This window comes from Giraffa tippelskirchi, chromosome 9 (assembly GCF_054371585.1).
Source record: "Giraffa tippelskirchi isolate mGirTip1 chromosome 9, T2T-mGirTip1v1.2.pri, whole genome shotgun sequence".
Classification (NCBI taxonomy): domain Eukaryota; kingdom Metazoa; phylum Chordata; class Mammalia; order Artiodactyla; family Giraffidae; genus Giraffa; species Giraffa tippelskirchi.
Genome location: NC_137283.1, coordinates 46,104,997 through 46,128,615, shown reverse-complemented (window position 1 = coordinate 46,128,615; position 23,619 = coordinate 46,104,997). Strand labels below are relative to the sequence as shown.

Below are 23,619 nucleotides of genomic sequence, written 5' to 3'. Positions count from 1 at the left end.
CCCCTCGAAGTCACTATATGCATCCATACTGTGTTATCAGACAAAACCAGTCCCTCAAGGACACCTGCCAACTCCAGGGCAATGCTGATGTCCCTTGAGGAATCCCAGGGAAACAGCCTGACGGTTACTGTCTACTACCAAACATTGGGTTGGGCTGTTGTGCTGCAGTCCACAAGCCTAAGAAGCATGCTGAACATTTAATAACAGTGATACAAGGAACAAGTTATTTAGAAAAATCATAAATTATTTAGAAAATAAAATAAGTCTGTAGCAGCTTTAACAATAAGTGCCTCCATAAAAAGAGGAAATCTCTAGTCACTACTGGAGATAAGCTGCAAATATGTTATATTTCCAAAATAACTCAGTACAAAGTATTAAACAGGCATAAGAAGAAGAACCAGCCTAAATTATGCCAACTAATGAGGAATCCAATTAAATTCATATGCAAGATGTAAAACCAAAACCCTAACTGGCAGAGCAGTCCACATACCTGTCGTGTTTAGCAGGAGGCCTGGCAGCCTGTTTGGTCAGTATTAGAATTAAGTTGTAGCTTGTTATCTGTTGTTGTTCTCAACTTCAATACCCACATATATTAATATAAACAATGAAACATCCTCTAAAAACTAGAAGTGCCTATGTGAAATATACAGAGATTTTTGGTTAAATCTCTACATCTTTTTAAGAAAAACAATGCTTCCTCCCCCACTTTTCTATTCTTTCCCTAAAAATGTTATTTTTCCTGCCATTAAATTATTATTTAAATAAACCTAACTATGACAGAGGATGAGATTGGTTAGATGGCATCACTGACTCACTGGACATGAGTCTGAGTAAACTCCAAGAGATACTGAATGACAGGGAATCCTGGCATGCTGCAGTTAATGGAGTTGCAGAGTCAGACATGACTCAGTGACTGAACAACAACAAATTTGATATTATAAAGGTTGCCAATTTTCTAAGATTAGCATGCAGTTCAAAACTATCTATATAATAATCAATCCTTAACACCACTGACTATGCTATGCTAATTTTCATATTTTATAAGAAAAAAATAGTTTTTACAAAATATAAAATTTAAGTTTGAAACAGAGACAAGCACCTTAAGTCATCAAAAGAAGCCAACAAGAAAACTTCACTATTTGCCAATTAACAAAAGGTAGGCTAGGGGTAAATAACTGATTATTAATGTCGCTCTCAGAGGAAAAAACTTCCAGCACCATCTATGAAAACTGTTTTGACTTATGATACAAAAGCTGGTGGTTTTTTTTTTTTAGGATGAGGGATGAGAGAGAGACAAAGTTATCATTTTAACTGTATTTAAACTGATCGGAAAATAAATGAACTAGTTGGTCAAAACACAGTCACTCACTCAAGAAAAACACCATAAAGATAACAATTCAAAGCACACCCTATCAGTCATTAACAGGGCTTCTTCAGTATTTTCTTGTAAGATGTGAGATTATAAATACAGTATTATTCTCTATTAAAGTATAAAAGGGAACTCGATTCAGTTGTTTAAACTCACATTCAATTCTTCCAAAGTGATAATTTGAAGATTATCCCAGGTTTAGACATATCAAGTGGGAATTTCATGCCCACCAGTCAGATGACAGATAGATAGGATACTCAGTCCATCCTTGCTGACTTGGAACAAAATCCAATGCTGGAAGAAGCTTAATGTCAAATCTAACTACCCAAAAGTCATAAACTAACTTCAAATTCCTCTCAGAGCAGTCTTTTAAAAAAAAAAAAAAAATCAATAAGCTATTCAAGCACCAACCGTACTAGTCTTGCCTGAATCTTTTAACAAAATGTCAAACAAATTCAGACTGCCAGTTAGGAAAGAACTTCCTTAATGAAAAAGTCTTGTCAAGAAAGAGAGGGAGGAAAAGTCTTTCCCATTTTAACAAATATTATGATGAGAAGTAAACATTATGCAATTTTGGCCTTGGGAATTTTGACATCAGCACACCTTGTAAAACATGTGACTAAATCTAATATATAAAAATTACTACTGTGGGCTTACCTGGTCAACTTTGCAATTTTGGAGGGATATTGATGGAGCGAGGTGACATACGAAGAGAATTAAATACCTTTTTCACCTTATTCAAATGATGAGTAATGAAGTTCAACATTTAAATCTTTTTCCTTTTACTCATTTTTTCCAAACAATTAAATATTTTATGCTCACATCACTGTCTCATTTTCCAACATCTGCTTAATGCCATCAGGAACCATACCTAGCACTATACCTTTACAATACTGACTGCCTGCTGCTGCTGCTGCTAAGTCACTTCAGTCGTGTCCGACTCTGTGCAACCCCACAGACGGCAGCCCACCAGGCTCCGCCGTCCCTGGGATTCTCCAGGCAAGAACACTGGAGTGGGTTGCCATTTCCTTCTCCAGTGCATGAAAGGGAAAAGTGAAAGTGAAGTCGCTCAGTCGTGTCCGACTCTTAGCGATCCCACGGACTGTAGCCTACCAGGCTCCTCCGTCCATGGGATATTCCAGGCAAGAGTATTGGAGTGGGGTGCCATTGCTTTCTCCACTGACTGCCTGGGTGATCTTTTATTTAATCTTTCTTTGTCTCACTAAATAACTGATACTAGTTAAGTCTAAAAGTTAGAAAAAAATCTTAACAGGTCACATCTAGTTCAATGACCTTCATAGTTTTGTGATTATACACCATTCTAATGCCCCAATATTTCCACAGATAACATCTCTTCATTAACCTATGGTGCTTCTCTAGCGAGTCCTTCCCCATTCACTCCTGAGGAAGCAGCCCATTCTGCATTGCAACACCATCAACAACAGTACAGAAAACTCCCATGAATACCGTCTGTGACAATCTGTTCTACTTCTGAGCAGCTTCACCACACACTCTGTTATAGAACTACCCTCAAGTTTCAATGGCTTCTACCCAAAGGTGTTGCCCATTCAGAATGAGACTGCACCTTCACACACACAAGAGCCCTTCACATAGCTGGAAGAACTAAGATTGCCGCCTAAGACAGGTCCGGAGCTCCCTCACCACCCCCGTCTTCCTCTGAAACACATTTCAATGTCTGTATTGCAACAGAATGTAAAAGAATTAAAACCTTCAAACAATTTTGATTTCACTTTACACAGCCTACCACTTAAGTGACCAGGCAAAATATTTCAAAGTTAAGTTTGCTCAGTTAATTAGACTTCGATACTGAGAGCTTGGTAATCAGTCTTGATGGAATAAAGAACTGTTCCTTTCTTCTTATATTTCTTTAAATTTAACCAATCATAGAACTAAACAGATATATTTCCAAAGACATACAGATGGCCAACAGATACCTGAAAAGATGTTCACCATCACTAATCATCACAAAAATGAAAATCAAAACCATAATGAGTTATCACCTCACACCTGCTGGGATAGCTATTATCAAAAAGTCAAGAGATAACAAGTGCTGGTGAGAATGTGGAGAAAAGGGAATCCCTGTACACTGTTGCTGAGAATGTAATCTGTGTAGCTACTACAGAAAACAGCACGGAGATTCCTCAAAAAACTAAAAATGGAACTACCATACACTCCAGAGATTACATTTCTGAGTATAAGCTGAAGGAAGCAACATCACTAAATTTAAGCTGATCAATTAGTATAGAAACTGTCCCCACCCCAAGCTCCATCCCTTCACTTAGTTCTGACCACTGTAAGCATCTGCTACACATAGCTCCTATTAGGAAATACATCTACTTACAAAACTCGAGCGTTACTGTGACAGTAGATTAGTATTTAAAATAGATACACTGACAGCCAAAAAAAATCACCCCATTTGGGAAGAATGCTGAAAAAAGGATTAATAACCAAGGTACAAAAAATGAAAAAAAAAATAGTAAAAACTCAATAGAATGCATGTCAACTTTGTAACTTTTCTTATTTACACTTAAGATCAAGGAAAAAACAGAAAACCTTTTCATAACAATAAAGCAGCATAAGAGACAGCAGCATCATAAATCAAAGCTGTTTAAAAAAAAAGGCAAGCAATTACTACATACTCTGTATAAAATACTATGCTAGGAAAAGGTAAGGTTAAGCTTGCCATGTTCTCTTATAAAGCATAATTCAGAATACATACAGTTTTTGCCTACAAAGAAGCCAAGGAGAACACTTTTATACAGCGTTTCCAACAGGATTTGTTCATAAGCCATTAATGCAGAGACAGAGGAAGAAAAAAAAAAAAAAACTTGCTTATTAGTTGAAACTCTGTCTGCCAAGTCATCTGGGAAATGATGCAGGAGGAAAAATACCCCAAACGACTTGTTAATAACAAGAGTCACTGCATTTGTAACTAGAGATCATACACAACAGTACCACTGGATAACAAAAAAGATAAGCACTTCTTTTAAAGAAAGAAATTCTGATGAAAGAATGACAGAATCTCTAAAACAATCAATTAACAGACTTAAGTGCTGACCATCAGCAAAGAGTTTACATCAACCACAAAACAAAAAACAACCTAAAAGGTTAATGTGCCTGATAATGGAAGAATATAACAGCAACTACAAAACAATACTGCAAACAAGCAAGCAAAACCAAAGCTGAATCAGACTGAGCTTCTAGATCCAACAGAGAAGTCAGAGGAACATGGTAAACATCACGGTGATCTTGACCCTTACCTCACACACTGTACAGAAAAACTCAAAAGGAATCATAAAGCTAAATGTAAGAGCTAAAACTTTAAAACATGTAAGAAAAACAAGAGAATATGTTTTTGACCTAGGTTGATAAAGATTTTTGAGATATGATGCCCAAAAAAAAGCACAAATGATAAGAGAAAAATCAATAAATTTTGACTATATCAAAGTTTAAAAGTGTCTGTTATTCAAAGATTTCATTAAGAAAAACAAAAGCCACAAACTGAAGGAAAAATATTTGCAAAATATATGTCTGATAAAGGATTTATATATAAAAACTCATACAATTCAGTAAACAATCCAATTTTTTTAATAGGCAAAAGATGTGAAGTGACTCAACAAAGATATATGAATGAAAAGCATGTGAAAACATACTCAACTTCATTAGTCATTAGGGAAATACTAATTAAAATCTCAATGAAATATCATTACACGCCAACAAAGATTATTAAAGTGAAAGACTAACAATATCAAGTGTTAAGAATGGATGTGGAGAAACTGCAGCTCTCACACAATACTGGTACCAACATGAAAGAATGTAAAATGATACAGCCACTGTGAAAACAGTCTGGCAGTTTCTTGAAAAGTCAGATGCAGCAATTCCACTCGTGTTATCTACCAAAGAGAAATGAAAATATATCCATACAAAAACATTTACAGAAGTGTTCATTGCCATGAACTAGAAACCACCCGAAGGTCCATCAATTAGTGAATGGATAAACAAAATGTGGTATAGCTATACAATGCAACACTTCTCAGCAAAATACAAACGAACTACCAATACATGCATGATAGGAACGAATCTCAGAAACAACACAATGAATGAAATAACGCCAGACACAAAAAGCTACACACTGAATGATTCTATTTACATGAAATGTGTAGAAGAGGCAAAACTGTAGAAAAAGAAGCAGATCAGTGGTTGCCTGGGGCCAGGACAGAGGCAAAGATTATCAGTAAATGGTCAAAAGATCATTTTGGGGATGATGGAAATATTCTAAAACTAAATTTCAACGATGGTTGCACAACTGTATAATCTTACCAAAACTTAACAAGCTGTTCACTTAAGGTATAAAATATGCTTCAATAAAACAATTTTAAAAAAGAATTAAGAGACCAATTGCAATGCACTGGTCTTTTGGATCCTGCAAGCAAAATTTTAAATGTATTTATTGGGGTAAAATATGCATAACATAAATTTACCATTTTAATCCCTGTTGAGTATAGTTCTGTGGCATTAAGTACATTCACATTTTTGTGCAACAACATTTTTTTTTTTTGCAACAACATTTTTAAAAAAGTAATAGCATGTGTGATACAATGAGAACTGAGCTCTGCGTGGATTTTAATGTTATTAAGAAAAATATAGACTGATAATAGCATTGTGCTTATGTTTTAACAATAAAGAGATCTTAACTTTTAGAAGCACATATAAAAATATTTATCAATGAAATGACTTCATATCTGGAATTCTTATAAAAATAATATTGGGAGTACAAGACAACCAAATGTAAAGCATGATCCTTAACTAGATAATGGATGGAAGAAAAAAACTATGAAAGACATAGAGAAATGAGATGCTAACATGGAGAAATGAGATGCTAGCATTTTATCAATGCTAAATTCCCCAAATGTTTTAAGTGTAATGTAGGGCATGTATGAAAATATCTTATTCTTAGAGTTGTAAGCTAAAGTATTACAAGTAAAGTGTCATAAGGTCTGCAATGAATTCTCAAATGTTTCAGGATTATATAAAATATTTTATGCATATATACACACATATATAAGAGAGAGAGGGAAAGCAAGTGGTGATTCTAAGTGAAGGATTAAAAATGAGAACTTTAGTCTTAGAAAAAAGGTAATTGGTATGAGTTTATTGGCAAACAATGTTACGACATCTTAAATACTAAAGACATTTATAAAAACAAAAAATATGCATACTCTTTGACTAAACTTCCCTTCTGGGAATTTATCTTCAAGAAACTCATTCAAGAGTGCAAGGAATGAGAGGCATTTATTATAACATTGTTTGTAATGGTTAAACAAAAATTCAGAAACTATTCAAATACCTACCAATAGGTGGCTTGGTAAATAAAGGTAAACACTTAAAATGGAAAAAAAAAATATGGGAGGAAGAAACAGGTGAGGGTATAGATGAAACACCACAGCTGTGAACCGATCACTGCAGAAGCAATCTTTGGACATGGATATATGGACATTCATTTTACTGTTTTGTCTACTCTTATATATACTCAAAATTCTCCACAACAGAAAGGTTTTCTTAAAAATAACCATACAAAATTTGAAGGACACAATTCTTTACAAGTGATACTCTGCCTCCTTTCTTTCCCAAATTAATAATATCAACATGGGGCGAAGGGGTTCTCTACTACACAAATGGGTGCTTGGAAATATTAAGGTTCCAGAAACCTTAATTTTTCTTAAATCCTCAGGTCATCCTGAACAGAAAAAGCTCTCACTTTCAAACATCTTTAATCCCATACACAGTGGATGCAGCTCGCACTGCTCTCATCAGCAAGCGGTTCTTCATTTCTAAAATCGGAGCAACACCGCTCCAGCTAAGGAAAGAAACAGGCACAGAAAAGAAAGCCGTAATCTATTTTAACACGTGTTTTCTACAGGGTAGTCTAGTTTATACCTCTACAGATGCAAACATGATTTGCACTACTGTGATAGTTCTGAATTATAACAAAAATAAAAGAATTATTATTTCAAATGAACTCAGCATTCAGTAGTTGAGATATCCTCATGTTTAATTTGCATAGAGCAAGTGCTCATTTAAGCACCTGCTAAAATGAACTATACTGAGTAACTGGATGCCTGTCCTGAGCACCCGAAATCCCAGTCTAAGACCAGTGACTGCCCCCAAGAACCACTGACAAACTCTTCACCGAGTGGCAACAGCCTGCTAAACCTGGAGCACACACTTTCAAAACGGCCTCCTCTTTTTTCCAACAAGTAGTGCGGCATTCGGGAGAAGGAAATGGCAACCCACTCCAGTATGCTTGCCTGGAGAATTACGTGGACGCAGAAGCCTAGTGGGCTGCTGTCCACGGGGTCGCAGAGTCAGACACGACTGAAGTGACTTAGCAGCAAGCAGCAGCAGTGTGAAATTCATGAAGTACCAAACCAATGGGAAAAATACAATTCAAGTGAATTTAGTCAAGATTGTTATACACAGATTTTCAGTGGCTGGTTGTTCTTTGGGCTTTTTTTGGTCTTAACTCAAAATATTTTTACAAAATTATGGTATTTAAATTTTCATTTCAGAAACAGAGCTATTCTTTTTATATCTCAACTTCAAAAGAAAAAACTAAATATGTTCTGCATAACAGCCAACACCACAAGTCAAATGCTAATCTTCACATGGAAGAGAACTTAAAAGTAGTGATGATACCAACTAGATTTTTTAAAATTTATCGAAGTATCGTAGATATACAATGTTGTGTTAGTTAGTTTCAGGTGTACAGCAAAGTGAATCAGTTACACATATACATATATCCATTCTTTTTCAGATTCCTTTCCCATACAGGCCATTACAGAGTACTGAGCAGGGTTCCTGTGCTTACAGTAGGTCATTATTAGTTATCTATTTTATATACAGTGGTGTGTATATGTCAATCCCAATCTTACAATTTATCCCCTCCAGTAACCATAAGTCTGTTTTCTACATCTGTGTCTCTTCTTGTTTTATAAATAAGTTCAATTGTACCTGTATTTTTAGATTCACATACAAGCAATATCGTATTCCCAACTGGATATTCAATAGCATTAAGGAATTAACTGAGTTTTACACACGATAAACACATTACAGTTTTTAAAAGCCATCATTGTAATTATCATAAACACTGAACTATTTACAAAGTGACAAAACACTCAAGCTTTTTTATATAACAAAACAGTGAGGGAGGCAAAATTGTGTGTGTGTCAGAGAAAAAAAAAGGTATAGATTAAAAAAAAGCCAGCCATATGTTGATAATCGTAGAGCCCGAGTAGTTGGACTTTCTATGTATGTTTGAATATTGTCATAATGAAAAGTAAACCATAAAAAAAGTGCAGTGATAATCAGCTTTCTTAGAGGCTACAAGAAAGCAGCAGCAACAGCATTAATTGCTTTAAACACAGAAATAAAAAGCATGCATAGTAACTGATATTCTGATATTCATGGACGCTACTACTCTGTAAAAACCTGCTGCATTCTCGGCAGCATGAGAGGCGACTCCCATGACTAATATCCCAAATTATATGACATCACCTCCAAAACAATTACATCCAAATGCATTCTGTATTTTAGAGATCTTTCTGAAAATCAATACACATATATATTAACTAAAAGATCATCACTGCTCTCTATTTCCAATTTCTGACCTTTCTTTTAACAACCTATTCTTTCAGCAGTGAATGTTGAAGCTGGAGTGGTAAGGGGGGAAAAATTGTCCATCAGTGAAAATCCATCTAGAATAATATGGAATTTTAACTCAAAAACATGTGATATTACCAATTATTAGATCACATTCTGTTACTGAAACCTAAACTCATGGTTCCTCCTATTTTTTGTTCTGACAGCACGAAACACTTTTCCTTCATAGCATGCAGGGGCATTTTTTTTTCTTTTTTAATAGAATGAATTGCTTTTAATGATGTAAGTAGTTTCACTCTGGTTTTCAGTTTTAATTAAGGTAGATAATTAAGTGGCAGATTCTTCAGATTTTGAGACACAACTTCTTTATCATTCATGTACAGAAGAGAAATACTGGATCTCATCTTGAGCCCATTTCAGCAGCACCAGCAGCCACTTATGTTGCCTTGGGCATCCATCCCACTTGACCCTAGCTAATACGTCCAACTGCTAAGTTGAAGCAGTCTCTCCCTGGTACCAAAATGGGCCCTCCTTCTTGACAACAGTGTACTCACAGAACAAAGGTGTCCATCTTTTGCAGAGGCAAGGGACAAGTTAAGTCAGATGTGTTGTAACTTTAAACATAAAATTGATACAGAGTAATAATATTTTGCAGTGCAAACTCAGTTGGTATTTTTGAAAAGTCAGACTTTGTTTTTGCTTTTAAATTCTTGGGAGCTGGGGTGAACTAATCACTTTTCTTATCAAACAGAAAAAAATTTACTTTACATAAATATGGGAAATATAAACACATGCTAAATATGGTCCCTATATGTTGAGAGCATGTAATGCCATCTGGGAAAACCTAACAGCAACCTTAGAAGGCAAAGGATGACTACCAAGTGCTCTGGAAAAATCTCAACAGAAGCAAAGTGAAGGAAGGCCTTGGTCTGAACCAGGTCCAAAATGAGGAAGTAACTGTGAAAAACGGAGAAAATGAATATAACTCCAGGCAGAAGGAAAAGAGCACAGTCACAGAGATGGAAAAGCGCAAAGTGTACCTCAGACACAGCAAATGATGATATGGTTTGGGTTATGGGCTTCAACACAAGTGACAAGACTACAAAGCTAGGTTGATGCTAACCTGGAGGCCTTATTTATCGAAGGTTTGGACTTCAACTTGAATAAAATATGGAAACACTCAATTTCTGAACAGGGTTAAGTGCCATGAAAGTAAATGGTGGTGGACATACAGAGAGATGGGCAGTGATGCTCAGGATGGAGTGGGGAAGAAGAGCCTGGAAGCTAGATCAGGGGATGCTTACTTTAATGATTCTAAAAAGACCAGAAATACCAGAAGATAGAGTGACAGGAAAGAAACGCTTTATTTATATAAGACGTCTGCAGTTTACAAAAGACTTTCACTTAAATGAGCTCATTTTACCCTCAGAGCAATCTGTAAAGTAGAACATCTGTCACATTTCGTAAGTAAGGAACTGCTGCTCAGGGCATTTCCTAGTATGACTGTCTGTCAGTCCATGTTTTTCTTTTTCATGACTATTCATCTCTTAACCAGTAGACAGCAAGCTTCTTGAGGTTATGCAGGGACCACTGATTTCTGATGCCCTAGAATTTCAGCTACATTGCAAAGAGCCGTGCTCAGTACCTGATACCAGAGCCATTCATTCAGTATGTGATAGATGAGCAAGCAAATCACTGAAGAGCACACTGATCCTCTTCCCCTCTTGTATCAACGACACTGAAATGTTTATTTTGTTTTGCTCTGTTTAATGTTTGTTCTGCCAGTGGAACAATTTCGACGATTACAATACCTCTTTTTGGACACGAAGACCTCTTTTTTCCCATATGCGGGAGAAAAGAAACACACACAAAAGGGAAAATCAGGTTCTCTGCCCCTTCATAGTAGTATCAGAAAGTCCCACTAAGTGACGCTATCACTAAGGATACAAAAAAGGTTGACATTTGGTAGTTATTTTTTCAAAAATGTTCTATTTTCTTGAAGAATGGAATGAATACTAAGATTAATAACCAGGCATGTGAGCACTTACAGTACCCAAGGTGAGAAACCCTGGCCTGGAACACTTGGTGACAGAAAGTGAGAAAATGTTCCAAAGAATGACAGACACAGGTCAAAAAGGTCTAAGAAGCCAGCCTGATGGGGCTTCCACTGGCCAAATCTGGGACAACTTACACACACAGTAACAAGACTGTAGCTCACTGAATAAAACAGAAAACCACAATCCCATACTTATATAACTAATAAATCAATAAATCTAAAAGTCTGACAAAGAATGGGATAGTTACATAGTTTCAAAGTACTTATTCACAAAATACTAATTAATTACAAATGGAAAGAGTAATTTATCAGTGGGAAGCCTGACAGATGCCACCTTAAACTGCTGATCATCAGTAACAGGTCAAATCGAAATCTACACCTCCTGAAAGGGTACATAAGACACAGCATTATTTCTGTGATGTTCCTGCCAAAGATGTATAACCTGAGTTTAATCCTGAGAAAACATCAGAGAAACCCAAATTGAGGGTTATTCTATAACAGGCTTATAATCTCCAAACACATCAAGATCATGAAAATCAAAAGAAAGGCTGAAGACAACAACTAAATGTGAAGCACAATTCTCTTTGGATCCATTTGCTTTCATCCGAAAAACAGGGGCAGTGGGGAGGTGGGAGACTTTATTGGGGTAACTCGTCAAATGTGAATGGAGTCTGAGGAGTACTGGATGGTAATAATGTGTTCAATGTTAACTTTCCTGATATTGTGGTTACTCTGTTATTATGAAGGATAATGTCCTCACTGTAGGAAGTAAAACACAAGGGTATCCTGGAATGACAGAACATCAGATGGACAATTTATGGCCAAGGGTTCTGGAATGGGAAACCGTTTTCTCTATTGTACTTAGAGCTTTTTTTCCTGTTTTCAGTTGCTTCACATTTTTTATAAATATTTTTAAATGATTGGTTTTCTCTCCAAAATGAAAGTAATAAATATAATCTTCACACATAAAAAGGTATTCTTTCCAACAAAAATGTTCTCTCTGTAGGACAAGTACTAAACTGAGTCTTGCATTGGATCACTTAGGAAAGTAGGATGGAACAGTGTTGTATAGCAAAAAACAAAAGCGAAAAACAGGCTTTTCCACACTGAAAACTTGACTTCAAACTCCAGTTCATCACCTATGAATTTGTGGCTCTGGAAGATTTTTCACCCATCTGGGTCTCAATCCCCTCATCTATAAAGTGGGAATACCACCTTTTTTACAAGGTGGCTCTGAGGATGAAATAAGATGGTACTTTGAGAATGCCTTCTAGATTATAGATACTCAAAACTACTTCTCTCCCACTTCTAAGCAATCTATTTACAGGTTGCATCTAGTTAATTGTTTACATCTTAGTGAGCCTAAGAAGTAGGTTTCCTACTATCAAACAACTTTTCAGGTTAAAGGGATATTAAGGATCCTTTACTCCAATACTCTTGCTTTACAGATAAGGAAATGAGACCCTGGATTTAGGCAAGGCAAAAGGCAAACCACTCCCATCATCTCATCACTATAAAACAGAAATTATTTAACCCCCAAGTCCCTGCCCATCAACATCCTCAGCAATTTACAATAATCCTGTCCACTCCCCCATCATAGGGAAGGGAAAGGGAGGTCGCTCAGTCGTGTCCGACTCTTTGCGACCCCGTGGATTGTAGCCTACCAGGCTCCTCCGTCCATGGGATTCTCCAGGCAAGAATACTGGAGTGGTTTGCCATTTCCTTCTCCAGGGGATCTTCCCGACCCAGGGATCGAACCCAGGTCTCCCGCATTGGAGAGTTCTTACTAAAATCCACAATGGTGTCAAATTTCTTAAAATGTTTTCCTACTTTAAATAGCTTCTTTTATTTCTACTCTTTAAATAATTAAGGTTCTTTACCTGGAGTTCTAGGGTCCGTGAAGAGAATTCAGGGGTGCATGAATCTGAATGAGTGGAAGTTTTTACTTCTCTTTTTACTAACCTCAAATTGAAATTTAAGATTTCCTTCAAATACAAGTATAGGCAACAAATCACAGCAATATTAACACTAACTAACTGTGTCACCACAGAAAGAACACATATTTTCATATCATATTACAGATGATGCAGATATACATAAAGATTTCCTTCGGGTCTCCTGCATTGCAGGAACATTTGTTACAATCTGAGCCACCAGGGAAACCCATTTTATTTATTTAAAATCAGCAATCCGAGAATGGTCAAAAGGCTTCACTAGCTTACAAAGTGAAGTGAGGTGAAAGTCATTCAGTCTTGTCCGACTCTTTGCTACCCCATGGACCCCATGTACAGTTCATGGAATTCTCCAGGACAGAATACTGGAGTGGGTTGCCATTCCCTTCTTCAGGGGATCTTCCCAACCCAGGGATCAAACCGAGGTCTCCCACATTGCAGGCGGATTCTTTAACAGCTGAGTCACCACAGAAGCCCAGCTTACCAAAGGGGCACATGAATATCTGAATATCAAAAAGCTTAAGAATCCCTGGGTTTGAACAACAAAGCTGTTAATCTGCTGAGAATTTGAGAGAAGAAATACGAAAAAAGTTTGGCTTTTAAACACATGAACCACTTATTTATTCAACAAATACTTGGTTCTTGTGCTGTACTGTGAAACAGCTACAAAGATAAAAAAAAAATTACCCCTTTGCCTCAAACTAGTGGAAAAGGAGAAAAAAACAAGTATCAAGGTGAGACGTCTTAAGGCCTAGAGCTGAAGGACGAACGAAACCTTTGAACTCAGAGAAAAGGTTCCGTCTTCTCAGTAAACAAGGTACATTTGAGTCAAGGGAGAAGAATCAGAAACTGTTCTAGTTCTTGGTTGCTCCTACGGCCTGGAGTGCAGGGGGCTTCTGGCAGCCCCTCCCTAGCCCAGGGGAAGGCAGAGTAAGCAGCTTTCAAGAGGGAGAAGCTGGGCGGTGACTGGACATGGCTGCCTGGCTAGGGGGACATAGCTCATGGATCCTGATCTAACCCTCTGCAGAGCTGGTAGCCCCTTTCTATTATAGAGATGCTTTGGGAAAATTAATTAAAGCAACAAGAACTTTTCTTAACTCTCTTTACATAACTTAGATGGGAAAACGCATAAGGGGGTAAAGTGGAGTCATGTTTCAAAAGAAGATGACATTCACTTAATTTGTACAACCAAAATACAGTCTGTCTGGCTAAAGATGTTTTATTTATACCACAGTATTGGCTTTACAGTAGCTGAGAAAATGGCAAATGAGTCTCTCTCTGTATATAGAACTTACCTTATAAAACACAGTGTTTAAATACCTGGCTCAAAGTTTCCCCACTAAATTTTAACTCCACAATATTCATTATACTGTATCAACAAAACAATACCAGGTAAAAGATAAAAACCATGTGAGGGAAAGGCCATCAACCTTATAAATATCTGTTTTATATCTTTATCTTTAGAACTGTATTCCAATATTTACCAATGCAATCAGAAACCCACATGTTTACAATACTTTCTCAACTCTTCTCGCAATTGACCTCCACCTACTACTGAGCACCTCCTCCATTCCAGCACTGTACTAGGGATGGAAGATCATGATACAAAGGTCAGTCCTGCCCTAAAGGATTTTACAGTTAGAGAGAGCCATGGGGGAATTTCTGAAATCCAAGATATTAGAAAATCAGCTGCACAGAGAAGGAAAAGTTCACTGTGAGTCAAGATAGCTACCAAAAAAAAAAAGTGGCATGCAGGAGTAAAGAAACTTCATCTCGAAGGACAGAAAGAATCTTGGGTAGAGGAAAGAGTAGAAGACATTACTAGCAAGGCAAACAGGATGCAAGAGGCAGCAAGGCAGGCGTGAGGCTGGCATCAGTTGTGTGTGTCTGTGTGTGACTGTGTGTGTATCAGGGGAAGCAGTGTTTGCATGTAAGGAGGCAGGAGAGTTCAGTTTGCTGATGTACAGGACAAGGCCACACAGAAGGGTGTACATATACACAGAAAGTTAGATACTACACAAAAGGCACCAGGCAGGAAACACTTGAAGAGTACATTTTAAAGTTTATCTGTTAGCTGACATATACATAGTTAAAGGATAATTAGGACTAGAGGTAGACCAGCAGAAGAGAGTCCAGGGATGAAAGGCTGAGGGCTTGACTCAAGAGAAGCACACCTTAGAACTGTGAGGAAAGACTAAACCTAATAGGACTTCTCTCGTGATGCAGTGGTTAAAAATCTGGCTTCCAATGCAGGGAATGTCGGTTCAATCCTTGGTCAGGGAACTAAGATCCCAGATGCCACGGGGTGCAGCCAAAAAGTAAGTAAATAAATAAACAAAACTCTCCTTTAAAAAATTTTTTTTAATAAAAAACAAATATGAAAAGAAATTCAGTGGAGAATGAAGACTGAGAAAAGGGCACTGGACTTGCCAACGCAAAGATCACTGGCCACGCGTGAGAGAGCTGTGGCAAAAGCAGAGGCTGTGATGTGGGTGGCAGAGATGAGAATGTCAAGATACAAAGCGAATGCAGTGAATGGGAAGCAACTGTATATTTAGGTATAAAATGAACAAGCAGCAAATAGACAAGATTTAATGGCCCCTTAAAAAGGGCAGCAACGTCCAGCAGTTCTCACAATCCTCTGTTCACTGAAGTAATTCGGAAAACACTGACCAACAAATCCAAAAGTCAAAGGTTAGGGCCCATAAGTCTTGTTATTCAAGGTGTTAGAATTAAAGGAAAATGACAGATACATTTTGTCTTTGCAAGCTCAATTCCATAACCAATTAATAGAGTTCAGCTATAAATATAACAAATTAACATATACTGGTTGGAACATATTCCACCTTCTTTCCAGCTGAAAAGCTTTGCGTGCTAAGAGACCAATAACAAAAACACAAAGAGACTGTCAAGCTACAAAAAAAAAAAAAAATTACAAAGTATTTCACATACCTTTTTGAAATCCTAAACCATGTTTTTATAAAGAAAACATCAGCGAGGCTAATCACAATAATATAGAAACTTCCTATAGGAATTCTAATGCTATAGAATTTGATTATAATGTTGGCAAAACTGGTTCAATGGAAAATATTTTTTCATCTGTTTCCAGTGTTGAGCCTTACATAGAGATGGTCCTAGCCAACCACAAAACTTGCTAAATAACAATTTGCGCATTAGTTTGTACTCAAAATAATAAAACTACTCATTCTTCCAATCCTTCATCTGAAGAATAAGCTCTTCTACACAAGTAAAAGATAAAGTAAGAATGGGTAGAATATGTCATCATGAACACAACTCTTGGTGTTAAATACGGATGAGTTTAAAGCTGAACAGAGGCAGTGTTCCGCTAAAATCCACTGTCTTAGAATTTCATACCAAACATAATGCAAGAACTATGCCACCAGATAAAAAATTCTGGACAACGGGTTCCTTATAGATTCTTAAATCCTTTCAAAGTGTACCAGTATTATAGAGTCATTAATTCAAGATGCAAACCTCACTTGTTACAAAGCATGATTTGATACCATCTTACCTTATAGAAAAAAAGAGCAGTTTTCTCCATCAAGGACATATTAATGATTTTCAACAAAAGGATGGAAAATAAAACACTGCAATTATGATCATTTCCTTGTGCCGTTGATCAGAAACATTCCTACAAACTACTATTCCAAAAAAGTACCTTTTGTTTTAGAATATAGTCATGACTTCTAAAAATCTTGTGAAGAATTTTTAATTATGTATATACCTTGAAACAGCAAAAAAAAAAAAATTAAGAATTGACCCCCAAAAAAGTAACCCCTAAGAATTAAGGGTGATTTAAAATTGCATCAGGACTTACCTGGTGGTCCAGAGGTTAGGACTCCACGCTTCCACTACAGAGGGCACAGGTTTGATCCCTGCCCAGGAATTAAGACCTTGCAAACCCCTGCAGCAGGCCTCCCTGACCACCACCAACCCAAAAAAGGCAAAGCAGATCCTGTCACAATCATATATAAAGCTTTTCACTAACTTCTTAAATAATACACTCCAAACTCCTTACCCAGGATCCACAAGACCCTGGAAGATCTGGTCCCTACATACCACTCCATCTTCCTTCCAATCCCACTCCCTCTGTTGGTTCCTAACCCACCTACCACAGACTCTTTCCTAAGGGCTATCCCTTTGCCCAAGCTGCTTCTCACCCTCCACACTGTAAATCTAAAAGTCCGCAGCCCGGAAAGATTTTTTTCTCATCACCCTATTGAGTATGTCCTCATCTTATTCTCTAACGTATCACTCAGCCCACCAGCAAGTACTTATCACAAATACTAGCTCCTATTTATTTCCTTACTAGTTTATTATCCTCCTACTTTCCCACAATATAAGCATCCCTTTGTTTACATTGTATCTGCAGTGCCAATAAATATTTGTAGAATGAGTAGCAGAAAGAAGAAATAAATTAAGGGTGGAGGAAGGTGAGAGAAGAAGGGAAGAAAACATTTCCCATCTATATCCAAGTTTCCATCAGAGTTTTATAATAACAGATTTTTCCATGCTATAAGTGAAAGTAGAAGAGGTTCACTGTTGGCTGAGCTGCGTCTAAGAGTAATATTTTACACACAACTTAACCAATTTGTAAAGAACATATCTAACAGCAGTCTGTTTATTTTATATTTAGTGCATTTCTATTGAAAGATCAAATTATTGCTTCTCTACAACTAGTCTCAGGAGTTAACTAGTGCACATTTCAATTTGCCAATGTAAATGAGGAGAAAATTTTGCTTAAAACACAATGCCAAAAGGAGAAAAACATAATTATAAAACGCAAGCATTTTATGCCTAAATGCATTAGAAAATGCCTCTAGAAGAGCAAGGTATTAATAAGAGGTGATCAGTAAATGGGATATATTATGTTATTATCTCTTTGTATATGTTTAAAATCTACCATAATAAAAAGTAAAATAAATAAATGCCTCTAAGAAGTCAAAATCAAGTAAGTACCTCTGGGTCAGAGATACTTGCCTGGATCAAGTACGCTCTGTTGCCCACTGGAAACTTAATTTAAATGAATTGATAACAGTCTCTAAAGGTGTTTTCATAAGACATCAGCTCCTCAGAAGCGTCTGTGGGCCCTCCTGGGCCCTCCCACCAGCTCGGTGTCACAGGCTTCCAGTGTCACAGGCTTCCAGCCCAGTACCTTTCTATGCGAGTTCTCCAACAACCACAGCTCGAAAACAGAAACTTTATGGAAGTGATAAAACCGTTTAAAAGGGGGAATTAGTGGAAGCATGCAGAAGGGGAAAATAAATGATTTTTGCTTTAATTTAAATATTTCTCTCCTAGAATCTGGGTGAGGCAGTATTTCCTTCTAAAGAGGGGCTCATACAGAAGACTAAATGCAAATCCACCAGAGGCCAGCATCCCCAGCCGGAGCAGCCCTCCTCTCCAGAACTCCTTCTCCATGGCATCAGGTAAAATGTCGCTGCTGGTGGTGGTGGAGATGCTGATGTGAAGGCCTCATTTATCAAACGGCACAAAGAACAGAAAAATGTAAGCTGCTCTGGTGGTAGCTAATTTTTTTGCTGTAGAAATATGATGGTCTATGGGAAAACAAAAATAATAGAAATTTATTTCTAGTTTGTTTGGATTGAAGAAAACAATTGTATTAGGAAACTAAGGGACTGCAGCTAGTCACATTTTAAGACTGATTATATCCTTACAAGTGAATCCATGAACATAAGACAGATCCAAACCGGCACATGAAAGACTCATTTAGTTTTTAAGTAGCACAGGATCATCTTTTTAAAAAAATAATTAGCATTACAGAAATCCAAAATAACCTGATGAATGAAATAAGCTAGCATTTGAACATAAATTATTTAATTCCCCAAAAGCATGATAAATTATTCCCTGAAGATAACTTTTAACATTAAAAGCCCTGAGAATTTCAGGTTTTAACAAAGAAAAGATATGAATTTCATAAATAAATTACAGAATTCCAAATCTGTAAATGTAATCACTGCACTGGATTTCATTTTGTCTTTCGTTTTGAGGGGGGTAACCGGAAGTAGTAGTTTGTGATCTCTCAGTGAGAGACTTCACATCCAAGGAACAGACATTCAACCTAAATCCCTCGGCCAACTTACACTGGGGCCTAGAGAAGCAGGGAACTGGGCAAGGGGAGCAGAAGTCCCACTAATTTAGGAATTCCACTGTGATCTCCCTTCACATCTTGAGAGATTTAAATGTTGCCATCCGTAACCAAAAATAAGCTTATCAGTAACAGATTCAAGTCATAAATATTAACGAGCACCGAACATGAATATAGTTTGCAATAAAGTATATTTAGACCTTGGTACCCTTGTTTATAAGGCAGAAAAGGGGCAACAAGATGCTGGCAATGCGTTCTGGAGCAGGTGGGGGAGGTGAGAATGATCTGAGCAGTAAAGGGAGGAGCACTCAGTCAGAGGTACCATAAACACAAGCCTGTCACCTCTTGGAATCTTAAGTGACAACAGGGCTCTGAGGAAGGACTATAATCGGAATAAGAGAGGCCACTGTGATCTTCTAGGTGACAGAGATCTAATCTGGGACACAACTGGGCCTAAACACAGATTTACTGAACTCACGGAAATGAGCACTTAATCACACTAAGAGATCACGGCCACAGTGAAGACATGTTTCCTGTCGTGTTCCATTTCGAGAGGCTGCGTTCAGTTTTGTGGTTCAACACATGGATGTGACTAGGCTAAGTTGGAATTTAATTCTTAGCTTTCTAATCTTTCACTCATGATCTCAGATCTTACCCCGTGTTATTAATTTAGTCTGTCCTACATCTAACTGTTATCTCCACACATGAATTAAATAAACACCACCTGTGGTGGATAGTTTATGTTGGTACTTAACCACATAAGTGGGTAAGCATGTCAGCCCCACACTTATCCTTCCAGACTCTCCCTGAATCACAGGCGTGAATTTGCACGGCCAGCCCCCTTGACAGTTGCGCTCTCACTCCGCTCTCACAGCAGCCCTGGCAGGTGTACAGGTTTCTGCTCAGCTGTTAGTGAACTCCAGCAGTATAAGTGGGAAAAGGTGGTGCGTGAATTCTGCGTAATAGCACCTTCCCCTTTGCTCCTACAGCCATTCCTTTTGTATCCAATTCCCAGAATTATATCCCCCCCCTTTTTTAATGAAGTATAGCTGATTTGTGCACAATGTTGTGCCAATCTGTGCAGTATAACAAAATGACTGTTATACACATAGAATCATAGCCCCCTTTTGACTGAAGACCTAGGAGAGGTTTCTTGTTGAGACATTGTCTGACAGCCTACCACATTCAGAATTTACATAATTCACAAACCAGGGCAGGAAGCTATGGCATGAAACATTCATCCATCCATCCAGTCAACAACTTCTTACTGAGCACCTACTATAGACAAGACCCAGTTTGAGGTGCTGGAGATACAACACAGACAAAAATCCCTGTCCTCAAAGAGCTAGCATTCAAGCGAAGGAAAGAGATAATACATAGGCCGGAGAAGTAAAATACACAGTGTTAGATAATAAATGCTAAGGAGAAAAAAAATAAGCAGAGGCAGGGATATGAAATGTTGGAGGAGGGGTGAAATTTTCTTATTTTCATTGAGGTATACTTGATTTACAATGTCAGGTAATTCATTTTAGAAGTACAACACAGTGATTCACAATTTTTAAAGGTATAGTTAGTATATATTATTGTTATAGTTAGTATAATATTGGCTATATTCCCTGTGCTGGGCAATATACCCTCATAGCTTATTTATTTTATGCATAGTAGTTTGTACCTCTTAATTTGTACCTACCTTTGTCTTGCCCTACTCCATACTGGTAAACACTAGTTTTCTATATCTGTGAGTCTATTTGTTTTGTTATATTCACTAGTTTGTTTTATTTTTTAGATTCTACATATAAGTGATATCATACAGTATTTGTCTTTCTCTGATGGACTTATTTCACTGGGCATAATAACAGGAGGGCTGAAATCAATCACACAGGTCACCGAGCTTATTTTTGGGGAAAGACCCCAAGAAAGAGAGAGAGCTAGTTATGCACATACCTGTGCGAAGGCAATCCAGGCAGGGACGCATGTAGCACGTGCAGAGGCCTCAGGAAGGAGTCCCCTGGGCTTCTTGGACAGCGGAGGAAGTCTTAAAAAGTGGGAAGGCTAGGCCATGGGAGCCTTGTGGGATAGGACGAAGACTTGAGTGAAAGCAGGAAATTCTGAGCAGAGTGACATCATCTGATTTACCTGTTAACAGAATCTCACTATATCAAGGGCAGCCTGGAGCAGGCAAGGACAGAAGGAGGGAAATCAGTTAGGAGGCTACTGTAACAATCCAAATGAGACTAGATGACAGGTAAGACCAAAGAAATGACAGTAAGGATGTGAGCAAATTGTGAATGTATTTTTAACTTCTACCTGATTCTTAAAAACTCAACAACAACAACAACAAAGAATACCAAAAAAAAAAAAAAAGTCAGGGGCTAGTCCCTGAATCTTGCTGAAATCCACATCAATAGAAACTCCTACCAACTGAGAATATAATTAGCTGAAGTAAACATAATAATTGCAAATTAACATTCAGCAATAGTCAATAAAAGGAAAAACTAATGTATAACATGCCAGGGTTATAAAAATTTTAATAAATCAAAACAGCAAGTGACTCACATATAAGAATTCAGCATAATAACTTCCCTCAGCAATTAAAGGGCAAATTAGGGGCACTCAACAGATAACAAAGTAAAAAGTTTGGGGCCCACTGAGGATATACTATCATTCTTGCCAAGCTGCCTGCTTATGGACACAAGTTAACAGTTTCCCCTCCTTCCCCATATCCTGACTGCTGCTCACTGCAGTTCCAGGCAGGTCCCAATGAGCCTGCCTACAGCTTAAGGTAGACAAATCACTGGAGCTAGTTCTTTGCTTCTTCTGCTGTTCTCAAAGAAGGAAAGTTGGTGGGACCCTCACAGAAGTTAAACAGCTTTAGGAGGAAGTAGCACTAAAAGATTAAGGTTTAGAAAGGGATTTGAAAAGGAAAGTCCAGAGTTCTTTTCTTATTTTACACTGGGCCTTTTCTCCATTAAAAACAGAAATATTAAAAAAAAAAAAAAAAAAAAACAGAAATATTTTAAGTCTGGGAAAGTCTTACACTAACAATAACGATATATGAGTATTCAAAGATCACTCACTCCCTGACCTTTACTCCCAACAAACATTATTCCACAAAAACTGTTTCTCAAAATAACACCGTACAAAAATGTTAGCCCCTTCACCCACCCCGTCAAAGTATCTTCCAAAGGAGGCACTCTGTACCTTTCCAACAGCATTTAAACACTGGCTATTTTGTGTGACATCATCTTAGAGTACTGTAAGCTCCTCAAGGGCAGGGAATTCCCTCATCTTTGCATTGCCTAAACTCCTGGCGCCACCGCTTTATACAGTCTGCTGAATAAATTTCTATGTCAACAGATCATGATACCTCCAATTCACTAGAGAGGAAAACACCAGAACTTTCTACTGCAGCAGTAACGTTTCTGCCTCCAGGGAGGGGTAATGTCATTCTTATAAGGGAAGGAAATTCAGTGTCCACCAAGGCCAGCATCGCTGAAAGTCCTGGTGTGCACAAGGGCCAACCCCAAGTGCCTTTTTCACCTGAGAGGGTGTAAAAGCAGAACTCCCGTGTGAATTTATTAGGCATTATCCACAGGTAATTTGCTTGCTCTACAATCCTCCTCAAATCCTCTGACGTTAAAATAAGCCTTCGAACCATTTTCTTCCACCTGTTCTTTAAACATTAAGTGGTGCAACTTGCCAGGCTTCCCTGTTGTTCACAATGCTATTCACAATACAAAGAACTTGACTAATCCTAATTGGCAATTTCTACACTTCTTCTCAGATCACTTTCTGAAGGTGCCTTATCAATGCACAGAAACTTGCTTTCTGCCATACTCTGTGATACTGTTTCTTTGCTACAATCCCAAGTCTAAAAGTTGCATCCTTCTGTCGCCTTCATGAGTCTAAACTACTCACTAGAACACAAAATAAATGGCAGAAAGAATGCCACAGCAAAGCAAACACACTTGACTCTGGAAAGCCCAGTAATGCACTCAGCAGTTACAAGCCCCTGCAGGGAAGGGCAGCAGCACCTGTGGACCAGCAGTGCCCATCCACCCACTGCTGGCTGGGTGTGCACGCCCTCTGTGCACGCAATGACAGCCCCGGGTTAGGATATACTACAGTGAATGTTACCCACCTTTTTTTTGTTTGTTTTATTTACTTTTTAACTTAAGGACAATTGTTTTACAGAATTTTGTTGTTTTCTGCCAAATATCAACATGAATCAGCCATAGGTATACATATGTCCCCTCCTTGAACCTCCCTCCCATCACCCTATTACCCATCCCTTGAGTACAATGCTTTAGAGGCAATAGCAGTAAGCGGAGGAGATACTCATGGTAGTATGAATGTATGCTCCAAGGGAATGTTCTGAAGTTCTTCAGCAAAGGGATGAAAACTAAAAACTAGGATTATAGAAATATAATAA

The 23,619-nt window shown here is 37.7% G+C and overlaps 1 protein-coding gene across 50 annotated transcripts in view; it reads right to left on the bottom strand.

Moving 5' to 3' along the window:
• Nucleotides 1–23,619, bottom strand: part of SFMBT1 (Scm like with four mbt domains 1) — a 110,776-nt gene that overhangs the window by 70,920 nt on the left and 16,237 nt on the right. For 11 of the 50 annotated variants that reach the window (XM_081525031.1, XM_081525017.1, XM_081525039.1 and 8 more), the window contains one exon: nt 21,132–21,254. The exons of 26 other annotated variants lie outside the window; for them this stretch is intronic. The gene's annotated coding sequence lies outside the window, so the exon portion shown is untranslated. Of the gene's footprint in view, nt 1–21,131; nt 21,357–23,619 lie in introns of all 50 variants that reach the window. 13 more of the 50 variants (XM_081525016.1, XM_081525009.1, XM_081525030.1 and 10 more) reach the window with 2 other exon arrangements.